Consider the following 12,036-nt stretch of genomic DNA (forward strand, 5'->3'; position numbering starts at 1 on the left):
TATTGAGATTCAATGGCAAATCATTTCTATCACACCACGCAATCATATTGTTTAAGTCTGTTTGCAGTTTTCCTCAGTTGAAGTGTATGATTGAAAAAGCTTTACGTCGTCAGCGTATAATAAAATTTTTGAGAATTCAATTACTGAAGAGATATCGTTAATAAACAACAAGAACAGAATCGGGCCAAGATGACTACCTTGCGGAGCACCTGAAGAAACATTAATTGTATCTGAAGGTGTATCCTCAAATATTACTCGTTGTGTTCTATTATAAAGATAGGAAGCTACCCATTGAAGAAATCTTGGCTGAAAGCCCAGCAGATCAAGTTTATGTATGAGAATTGAGAGGTTTACTTTATCGAAAGCTTTGCTAAAGTTTGTGTATATAACATCCGTATGCTTATGTCCCCTAAAAACCAATGCTACATGATTTACAAATTCAAGCAAGTTTGTTAGAGTCGATTTCCCTTTACGAAATCCATGCTGAGATGAGGAAATTAACGGAGAAATCGAAAAGGTTATATGGTCAGTGATGATAGCTTCAAAAAGTTTCGGTATAACTGATAGTTTTGCGATACCTCTATGGTTTTCAATGTTGGATCTAAATCCACTTTTATGCAAAGGAATTATAAATGACTGTTTCCATAACAGTAAATATATTTGGCACAATTTTTTTAGGAAGCATGAGGGTATCATGTCTGGGCCGTAACTAAAAGATGGTTTTAACTTATTTAAATTAAGTAGGACGTCTTCTTCAGAAATAATTGGAGCGTTAATTAAAGTATTCGAACACAGCACGAACTGATTGGAAATCCTGCGTTTGGAGTTGACGAAATTATAAAACGATTTTAGATTACTTACAACATTCTTTTTTACTTTATTTAAGTAATTATTATAACATTTTTTGTTTAGGCCAAAATATTGTCGACGCAATACAGAATATTTAGAATAGTCGACAAGTGAACCGGTTTTTTTTTAATTTTTAAAGGCTCGAGTTTCTCTGTTTTTCAATTTATATAACTCTTTCGAAAACCACGAACTTCTACTTTTACTTTTATTAACAATTACTATTGGAACATACTTTTCAAATAATTTCGTAATAATGTTATTAAAATGAGAGACACTCAATTTAATGTCACCATTATAATTAGGCCATGTTATTGTAGAAAGTTCTGTATTTAACTTTTTAAAATTAGCTTTTGCAAAGTTAAACCGAGTACGGAAGCACGAAGTTTGATAATTATTATCATGTACATTGCTTATGATTTCGACAGATATTTCCAAAGCAGGATGATACGACTCCTCTGGTAGAACAAGAGGATTACTCTGAATAACGGAACACTTTTAAGAGGTATCAACGTATACTAAATCTAAGCATTTACCAAATTAATCGGAATCAAATTAATTTGGTTCAGAACCAACTCGGACATTTTTTCGCAACCCTCATGAAAACATGACCGATTGCAAATCGGTACGATATAGTCATCGAAAGCTTTCCACGAAGCACACGGTAAATTGAAATCTCCTAATACGATTATTGAATCTGCATTATTTGCCATCGAAGTAGCACTATTTATTAAATAATCATGCTGCGTGTATACAGATAAGTCCGAATGGGGTGGTATATAAGGCAGGGTTAAATAAATAAAGCAACTATTAACATAGACTCTAATACATTTAAATTCAAATGAGTCGGTTCCTGGAACAAGAACATCTTCAGATGGGATAGAGGAACGTACGGCAAATAGAACACCTCCATCGATTCTGTTCAGTCGATCACATCTAAATATTTGACATTCGCTATTTAAAGTCTTATTATCAAAAATGTGAGGTTTTAACCATGTTTCTGTAATTCAAATTATATGGAAATTAAAATTGGAACTGTCTAAATACAAGTCGGTTAATTTTGTATTAAGACCTCTAACATTTTGATAAAAAATTCTTAGCGAATTTTTACCAATCAGTTTTTTATATCACTGGTTGCTTTTGGTAATTTAGCAATGTTTTCCTCAGTTTGACTTCTAAGTTTAGGCTTAAATTCGCGTAAAAAAGCCCCAGGTGGCCAGAATGAACTATCATAATTGAAGTTAAATTTACGGATATTGATATCATCGATTTTTAAACGTGACGAAATGTAAGACTTAATGTCCTCCACCAAGGTATCTTTAGCAAGTCTAGAAATAAATATAGACTTTTTAGGTGGAATAACTACCAAATTTTTAATAGATGTTCCTAAGTTATTAGGGGGAGCCTCTGGAATTGTGAGACACTTATTACTATTAGAAAGAGCTTTTGGGAATTTGAGCTCTTTGGAAGTTGACGGCTTATCACCTTGAGGCCAAGGAGAAGAGAGATTTATTAGGTCATTAGGCGGAGACGTTCTTTTCGGTACAGAAGAACTAAGTGTTACTTCATCGGAGGGACATTTACGCTTAGGAGCAGGTTTGGAGGATTCATGAGAATCATTCAGGCACTTAAAAGATTTGAACAATTTTTCGTGGTGCCTAAATTTTTCAGTGAGGATTACAAGATCTCTAAATAGATCTATTTTAATAGATCTACAATTTAAACAGGACCAACGCAATCCCTTACAGTCGAGAATAGTATCTAAGATTATACCTGTTAGTCCAGCACAATTAATATGGGCAAGGCCATAACAAAGCCAGCATGAAACGTAGCGATCTGACTTGACTTCAATGTTACAGTTGAGGAAGTTACACGACATAATAAACAACAAAGAAGATTAAATGAAGATCAAATAAAAGAGTAAGTAAAACAAAATTAAATGGATGTAGAATAAATTAGTGTGTTAATAAAATATTAATAATAATAAATTCAATTAAGAACAAACGTAAAAATAATAGCAATTTTTTTTTTATTAAAGTTTATAACCAAGACAGTTTGAAAAAGCAAGATAGCGAGCAGTTTTAGATGTCCTGGAACAAATAAAAAGCTACACGCAACACAGCTGTGAATAAAGGAGTAAATAAGATAAATAAAGAGAGAAAATAGAATAAAATAAAACAAAAAGCTGACTCGGCACCAAAAATTCGAAAATTTAAACTTTTTAATAATACACAAAACTTAAGAACATTGAATACTTAGCTTGCAACTCAGAGTTAAATCACTAAATATTGTATTAAATCACTAAAACTAAAAAAGTCAAAAGTTCACAGCTTTACAGCTTGAAGTGTTGCCACCTTTTATGTGGGAGCTTCAACGGTTATGGCCCGATTTTGGCAATTTCTATACTCGAGATGGAACACTTCAAATGCACGTTTTGTGCAATTGGTTATCCGAATATTTTCATTGGTACTTAATTTGTGTACTGGAAAGTGAAAAAATCATATGAAATTTAATTGTGCTATATGGGAAGTATGCGTGGTTACAGTCAGTTGCGACTATTTTCACAATGTAATCTAGGAAGGGGGGATAATTTTAGGCACGTATAAAGCCCTCTTGTGTCATTCTGAGTGTTAAGGTTTATGTCTCTGACGCATTTAGTTATTGATTTATAGCACCTTTAGTAGTCGGTAGGAGTTCTTAAATGATTAAGCCTTTTGTGGGCGAGGCAGTACTTTTCATAAAGATATCTCAATTTTTACTCAAGTTACAGCTTGCACAGACGGACGGACAGACAGTCACCCGTATTTAAACTCGTTCCTTCATCCTGATCATTTATATATATATAACCCTATATCTAACTCGATTAGTTTTAGGTGATACAAATAACCGTTAGGTGAACAAAACTATTATACTCTATAGCAACAAGTTGCGAGAGTATAAAAAGTAAGTAAGTCCTACCGTAACCGAACATTTCATAATCTTGCAACTTGCAAGAACAGAGGCGGAGGAATACCTTCAGGTTTGGCCAAACTTTATATCAAACTAAGGAAAGTATCGGCGTGATTTCATCCATTTAAGGAAAGAAGATACACTGTTATTAGAAAAAGATTTTTTCTGAATTTCAATAAAATATGTAAGAAATATTGACCGATAGATGCGGTATAAAGTGAACTGGAGGATCGAAACTATTTATGGTATGTTAGGTATATGGGGGCTAATATAACTGTTGACATGCTTTTACCAATTTTTGGTACAAGTTACAGTACGATTTCGAGAATTTTTGAACGTAAGATAAAATACCTTGAGAGTAGTTTGCAACTTAACCGTTAAAAGGGGAGTGGACGTGCCGATTTTTACAGAGCTTGAAGAGGTGATAAAATCACTTCTTCTCAGAAAATTATATTAATATATCTTAAGCGTTTTGGAAGATATGTACATTAAACCATTTAGGAGGCGGAGGTAAGCCCATTTTAAAAAAAAATCTTTGCTGACAGGTGTCCCTACTGCGATCTCAGGTATCAAATTACAGTTTTGCAACCTAATTTGCGGCTTAGTCATGGCACATTAAAAGTTTTCGTTTTAATGTTTAAAAGTTTCATTAAGATATCTCAATTTTTACTCAAGTTATAGCTTGCACAGCCAGACGGACGGACGGACAGACAGTCACTCGGATTTCAACGCGTCTCGTCATCCTGATCATTTATATATACACAACTCGATATCTATCTCAATTAGTTTAGGAACATGTTGCAAGAGTATAAAATTGTCTACCCCAATTTCATTCATACTCGTATTCCCCTCCATTTTAAGATTTGCTCATTTAATTTAATTAAAGTATCACACATTTTGTCAGGTGGAAAGTCGGAAATTATTATACGGGCTATATTGGGGACAGATAAAGGGATGGGATGAGGGATTGAGTAAAAATTTTCATTGCTGAGGTATACTTGGGAATATATTTTCAAGCAATTTTATAAATATATAACTCACACATTGAACGACATGTTTGGTATAAGGTTTGATAAAATAACGATATAAATGATATATGTATGTAGTAGTTGGGAGTTGGGGTAATTCGTAGATTAAGTTCACATATTTTCGGCAAATAAAAAATGAAGTAAAATCAACCGGATTTTTGAGAATTCTGTGATTAGTTATATGGAAGCTAGGGAAAGTTTTCACCTGATTTAACTTATTTTAGGCTCTAAGGATCTTTGAGTATTTTTTATTTGGAAAATACGTTTTTTTATAACTCACATATTAGCTAAGGAAAATATTGACACTCAGACATACTATACTCAGAAAGCATTCTCTCTGAATTTCAATTATATATCTCACTTGACCAGTATTTTCGGTAAAAGTCACTATATGTACTGGGGTCCACATGTTCGGTAACTAGTGGTTTGAACAGTTTTGTTTCGATTTGGACAGTTTCTGGCCATAAGGTGGTCGTGCAAAGTTTTATCATGATACATTAATTTTTGCTTGATTTGCACACTAGAAAGTAAGAGAATCAGATGGAATTTAAAATTGTCTTATATGGGAAGTTTTCATTAGTTTTCACCTCAAGGTGGGCATTGCCACGCCCCATTGTTCAATGTTGGTATTGGCTCCTATACAGTTTAATTGAATCATCCTATGTTATGTGTAAAATTCAAACACTCTGACTTGTTTATTTATTGCGTGCAATTTTAGTAATTTTAATAAAAGCTGTCATCTGAGAAGTGGGCGGGAGGACGGTGGGGTTGCTAAAAAGAGGGGGTGTTAAAAAGAGTTCGCTATACCAAACAATAATCTTGTATCTTATTGTGGAACTTAGTTATGAAAATTTATTGGTTTTCTATTAATCGCGTTTTGTGGGCGTGTCAGTGGTTCATTTACGCCAATCTGCAATAGCAACCTTTTTATGGCGCCAAGAAACAAATGTACCAAGTTTCATCAAGATATTTAAATATTTACTCAAGTAACAGTTTGCACAGACGGATATACAGTCATCCGGATTTCAACTCGTTTCTTCATTCTAATCATTTATATATACATAACATTCTAATCATTTATATACACATAACGCTATATTTGATTATTTTGAGGTGATACAAACAAGTTAGTTGAACAAAACTATTATACTCTGTAGCAACATGTTGCAAGAGTATAAAATATTTAAGCATCCTAACATATTATCTATATCTAACATAGCATATAAACTCCCAAATTACTAGAAATTTTAGGAAAATTTAGCACATTGCGTTCAGTTTGATTCATTACTAAAAATATATATATTTGACAACATGAAGATATGTTCAAATTTTCAAAAAATAAAAAATTATATTAATATAATTTTGAGTAAAATGCTAAGAACAACACAAACGTCTTAAAAGAAGTTATCAGAAGGTAGAGCAAATATACTATTGGAAGAATAATAGCGCCGCGTGAACAACACAAAGCCACTGCCGGTCTTACTACGTCTGGTGATTTTCGATATACCTTGCCGATCATCCCCATTTGAGTACCAAAATGCCTACTAAATCGGTTGCAAAACTTCTAAATTTTCTCAAAACATCTTAGAGGACATATAACACTTCCTTTTCTTCCCGCAAATAGAATATTTTTAACCACTTCAGACATATTGGGACACTGCACTCCGTAACATTACATAATGCCTCTCAATGCTCCTGTCGAACGCCTACATAGTGAGGCCTGCGTGCTTTCGGTTATGGAGCACAATGCACTCCTCTCCAAACAGTTTCTGATGGAGTGATTTTGCAGAAACCGTAGTTGGTGTCAAACCACCACCCATAGTAGATGAAGAGCTCGAGTGTCCTCGATAATCTAGAGTGACCTTTGCGCAACTTCGTTCTGGATACTGAAGCAGGTTAAACTCCTACTTATCATCGATTCTGGATAGCCCGACGGACCAAATATATATATGCCCTTCGTGCAATGAGATACTGCATGAGTCTAACCACCTTTTTGCATGCCCAATGAATCCACTCATCTAACACCCTTCTCCCTATAGTCCGACCTCGACGAAACCGCACTTTTTCTTTGCGTAGCGATAGGTGCCTTTGATGACAACAAACATGATCCTTATCACCTAAGCCGGAATTAGATAACCGCTACAATAACAACAACATGGTCAAGTTGTTAATTCACATGTCCTAAAAGTTTAAGTTTTCATTTACCTGACGTCGATATCAGTTCGCTTACTGCGGAGGTTTTAGGTACTTATTGTTATATCTGAAAAAAAAGTTAAGAAGTATATCGTTAACAATTATTTAAAGTATTTACTTGCCCATGAGTATCTTTTTCTTTAATCTGATGCATGAAATTAAAGAAATGCGCGACCACTTGTACATCAACTTCTTGACAAACGCCATCTTTATTTCATAGTTTCCACTATAGTTAAATCTCTCATTTTCACACATTGAGAATTGATTCCCACTCATGACTATTTTTTAGTTAGTATGATTAGCAAACAACAAAGTCTAAACTTTTTTAGCGCTCTTAAGATTAACTTTCATTCTACAATAAATATATCTGATAAAAAAAGCTTATGTCCATAACGGCAACGCATGTCATTCCTCGCTCTATTTTTGTCGATGAGATAAATGTATGTTTAAAGATTAAAGTCCATCCGATTTTCTCCCTTTCAAATACACAAATCAAGCCACAATGAATACATAGCGGGATAAAACTTTCTAGCATAGTGCCTTTAAGTTTTGCCTTCTCAAGACTGAAAATTGTCAAAATCGAACTATAACCGTTTAGACCCCCAGATATCAAATATGTGGACTTGAGTGCCTTTGTCTTCAGAGACCTAATATATAAATATGTACTTTCAAACTTCAGGTTGATTTTATACTCCACATATGTATGTCGGTCAATGTGTCAGTTATATTAACGAAATTCAGAGCGAATCTCTTTGCAATGACGGTTTATCTTTGTACCTAAAATAGAAATAATCGGGTGAAAATGTGCTCTAGCCCATATACATATGTAACTAATATAAGGACTTTCCTAACTTAACACCTTATATATTGGACAATATGTGGAGGGACTTTCAAGAAGGAAGGAAGAAGAAAATTCAGAGAACATCTTTTTCCAGTAATGATAACTCATAATGCCAAAAAAGGCATAAAATCGGGACAATATTACCCCTAGCTACCATATAATTGATATAAGAATTTTATACTCCGATTGGCTTTAGATATGTATGGTATCTTGGAAAAATTAAATGAAAATACTTATAGTACTGGTTATACTACAAGTGTATAGTTGAATGGCGAAAATATGTGAAATCGGTCCACGAATTACTCAGCCACCTCCCAATAATGAATTCCGTTATTTCAGCAGATTTTGTGCTCAATATTTCGGTCAGTCTGTGAATTCTCTTCACAAATATGCATAGAAACAAGTTGAGTATACTTTAGTAATGGCAAAGTTTAATGCAATATGTCCAGCCCCAATATACCAACTTTCCAACTGACTTTAAACCGTTTATGTCGGTCAAAATGTCTCAATTTTAATGAAATTAAGTGCACAAGTTTTCTTAATTATTATATGGGTAAGCGTTTAATTTGAATGGAATTTGTCTAGACCTTGCTCTCAATCTAATATCCATAATATAATGAATTCCGATCCTATGGTTGACGTTTTCCACAATTTATATTATATAATATATATCTCATTTCACTTAACTAGGTCGATTTTAATATAAATATTTGGGACATAAAGTATATTATAGCAATAAAAATTATTACTATAATATAAGTTTTGGGAGAGTATAAAATGTTCGATAACAATCGAACTTAGCCCTTCCTTACGTGCATAGAATGGGTTTGATAAGAGCACAGCTCTTGGTATTAATACCTAGGAACCTTATTTGTTCTAATTTCTTGAAGATAGACTGAACAATTTCAGCCATTTGCCATATGTCCACCTGGCCAACGCTAGGTTTATGTAAAGAGTGCAAAATTATTTGTTAAGGGGATATTCTATTGTACTCTATTTTACGGTCATGCAATTCTCAATTCTTTTCGACAATCTCTACCTTTATTCCCGTATGTTATCAAGCCTAGGAATGGGTTTTGCTGTCTTCATTTGGTTTAATATTGAATAACTGAGCTTCTTTTGAACTACTTGCTCTCAGTAAGGCTCAGTTTGACCTACTCGTAGTGTATCTAGGACTGTTGCCCAATGATTATTCATGTGGTGTCGAATTTGTCAGAAAGAAAGCTTCGATTACCCAAGGAAACTAATTAAAACGGAGTCGCAACAGATTTTTGATAGCCTTAAGGCACTTTCTCGGTATACCTACATAGGGGTTTGATAGTTTCGGGTCAACAATTGTCCAAGTGTGATTTCCATGACTTCGGTCGCGGCGATCAGCTTTAATGCTTAATTTAAAAGCATCCAAGTAAAATTTCAATCATAGAGAATGCTGCCATAATACTAATAGAGATAAGACGTCATGCATGAAACTTATTCCATCTGAAATTAAGACAGAATCGCTGCTTTTTGTATGAAAAAAATTGTTGTACCCACTGGACCTGATACTTAAAATACTATATAAATACGTATAAATTTGACATTGCAGAGAAAAAGAAAAAGAGTTTGGAAAGGGCTCACAAAATCGGATCCAAATATTACTAATATTGTCAACATCAAGTCGTCTCCAAATTTTAATGGCAGTTTGAGCTTACACTGCACGCTCGCGGATATAGGCTTTTGACTTTAAAATATTTTCAAAAGTTTAACATTTAGATCTAACATAGTAATGGGTACTTACGTGTTATATGTGGTGTGGTATGTATTAGTATGTAGTCAACGCTTAAAGAACCATAAAATGATATTACCCACATATGTATACATATACATTTGGGAAGAAGTGTCTCTTTATGACAGCAGTCACTTTGTTAAATGTATTCGCAACTTTATTCCCCTCCCTAATTAATAGAAATCGATGAAGCCAATAAACTAAATAACTTGTAAGTGTTAGTAGTAAAGGACATCACATGCAATGAATTTATAATTTAGTATATAGCAGGACGCGCACATCCACATATGGTATATACCCTTGGACGCTTATATACACGTATGTGTGTGTATGTAGGTGTATTATATATATTAATATGTAAGTATGGAAGGGCAAAGCGTGGAAATTGGCATTTTATTTGATTGTCCAATCGAGCCACTTTCTGGCAAGTGTTGCCACTAGCTATGCCTTTTAAGAAAGGGTTAAATCGAGTATTCAAATAATGCACACATACATACTTGTGCATGTCATAAAATGTATTTCTGTGTAAAAAATTACATACCAACAAAAAAAGTCACTAGTGAGTAGTTTTATGACGTGTACGTGAGGTATTGAAAGAGAATAATATATGTATAGACAAATTTATCTAAATTCTTTCTTAAAACTTTAACTAAAATAGCAATAATTTTCAGTTTACAATATAAATATAAACTAGGAATCTTCAAAAATTAGTTTCAACTGAAAAAATTAAAATTTTTTAGAATTTTTTTACCATATTTTTTTAACTTTGAACTCCCATCATATACTATATATCTTCAATATAAGCCCGTTATATTGCTATCCATATCGGTTTAATTTAACAAAGTTTTTAAATGTGTGGCAACACAGGGAGATTTAAGATTTAGTTGGATACCGCTGTAGTGACATATCAAATATCGTACTATTTTTATAGAATTAAACATTTTCAACAGGTGGTTTATTAAGTTAGGTCCAACTGTTTCGTTTGTAGTTTTTCTAATTTATTATTTTAAAACTCCATATCATTTCATACTTTTTACTTAAATCAACCGAATAATAAAATATTCGAATTGATGCAGTCTTTTCCTGAGCACAATTCCCTTGCAATTCATAGACTTTACTCAAAAAGTGCACTTCAAAATAACATTGTAGTGATCAATTGGCCTATTTTAAATTTTTAAATACTCTTAAACACATAAAAGAACTCGGATATAGTGCATAATAAGTATTAAATAATAATTTAATAAAATTATACGATTTCATCTTGACTAAAACTGCTGATATAAGCTATAGCTGAGGTAGACACAAATTGTTGTGAAAATATTACATAAACCAAATTCCAGTAAAATAGGTGTTATGTAATTTGTAAATAGTATTTCTTCAGTTATATTTAAAAAAAATTATTGTATAGTTATTTAGAAAATAATTTTAAAACATAAAGTAAAATTATGGCCCATGAGGGGATCGAACCCGCGACCTTCGCGTTATTAGCACGACGCTCTAACCAACTGAGCTAATGGGCCTGCTATTAAATATTGGCTCAAGTGCCAGCGCAACGAACAGCTGATAAAACGAAATGAAAAAAATCAGGGATAAAAATATGTAGTCTATGTGCTTCTGATTACAGCAATATAAATATATTTTAATAATCACATTGAATTACAATATATGTACAAATCTTTATATATACGTATAAGTTGTTATCTACTTATATATTGTACATACATGCAAGAGCCTTTTATTTGAACGTTTTGAAATACTAGAATATATACATCTCTAAGCCAATGAGTGAAAAGTTTATTTGTATTAATTTTATAATCTGTTCTTTAAAGATTAAGTTATTAAAAAAATATTAACACAATTGTATGATTGAGATAAGCATTTTGATACAAAATATATATGTAAATATGTATTTAGAGTTTCTCGTTTCACACAAATATGAAAATGTGTTAAAATATTTTTGCAATCCTTTTAGTAAAAAGGTGAAACAAGTAACTGATTAATTCTATATCAGATTAAAATTTTATACTGTCGCAGTTTGTAAGAATTAAAGGAGAGTAATTTAATTCGAAGTGTCTGGAAAACTTTATTTAAGAAGATTTTGTATAAGAATTCAGCCAATTCTTCTCATTTAAATCAGGCTTAAAGCGCTTCATCGATACGTAAGGATCGTTTGATCTATACCTAGGAGTCCTTAGTGTTATAAGTTAGCGTTTTAGGTTCGGCGCTAGTAACTTAACCTAACAGAACTCTCGTTCAGGTTATTTATTAACCTATACTATAGGTTACATGCTCTCATATGCTCATTACTTTGTCTTAATTTATATCCGAAACGTCAATATTTCGGCCATTTTCAAACATCAGCATATGTTACGTAATTACGAACCAAAAATCGGTTAAATTTGATCGATTCTAGA

The 12,036-nt window shown here is 32.8% G+C and overlaps 1 non-coding gene across 1 annotated transcript; it reads right to left on the bottom strand.

The window, feature by feature from the left end:
• Nucleotides 1–11,068: 11,068 nt before the first annotated feature.
• Nucleotides 11,069–11,142, bottom strand: TRNAI-AAU (transfer RNA isoleucine (anticodon AAU)). Its single transcript has one exon. It is a non-coding gene; the product is annotated as a tRNA-Ile (tRNA).
• Nucleotides 11,143–12,036: the final 894 nt, after the last annotated feature.

This window comes from Bactrocera oleae, chromosome 5 (genome assembly GCF_042242935.1).
Source record: "Bactrocera oleae isolate idBacOlea1 chromosome 5, idBacOlea1, whole genome shotgun sequence".
Classification (NCBI taxonomy): Eukaryota; Metazoa; Arthropoda; class Insecta; order Diptera; family Tephritidae; genus Bactrocera; species Bactrocera oleae.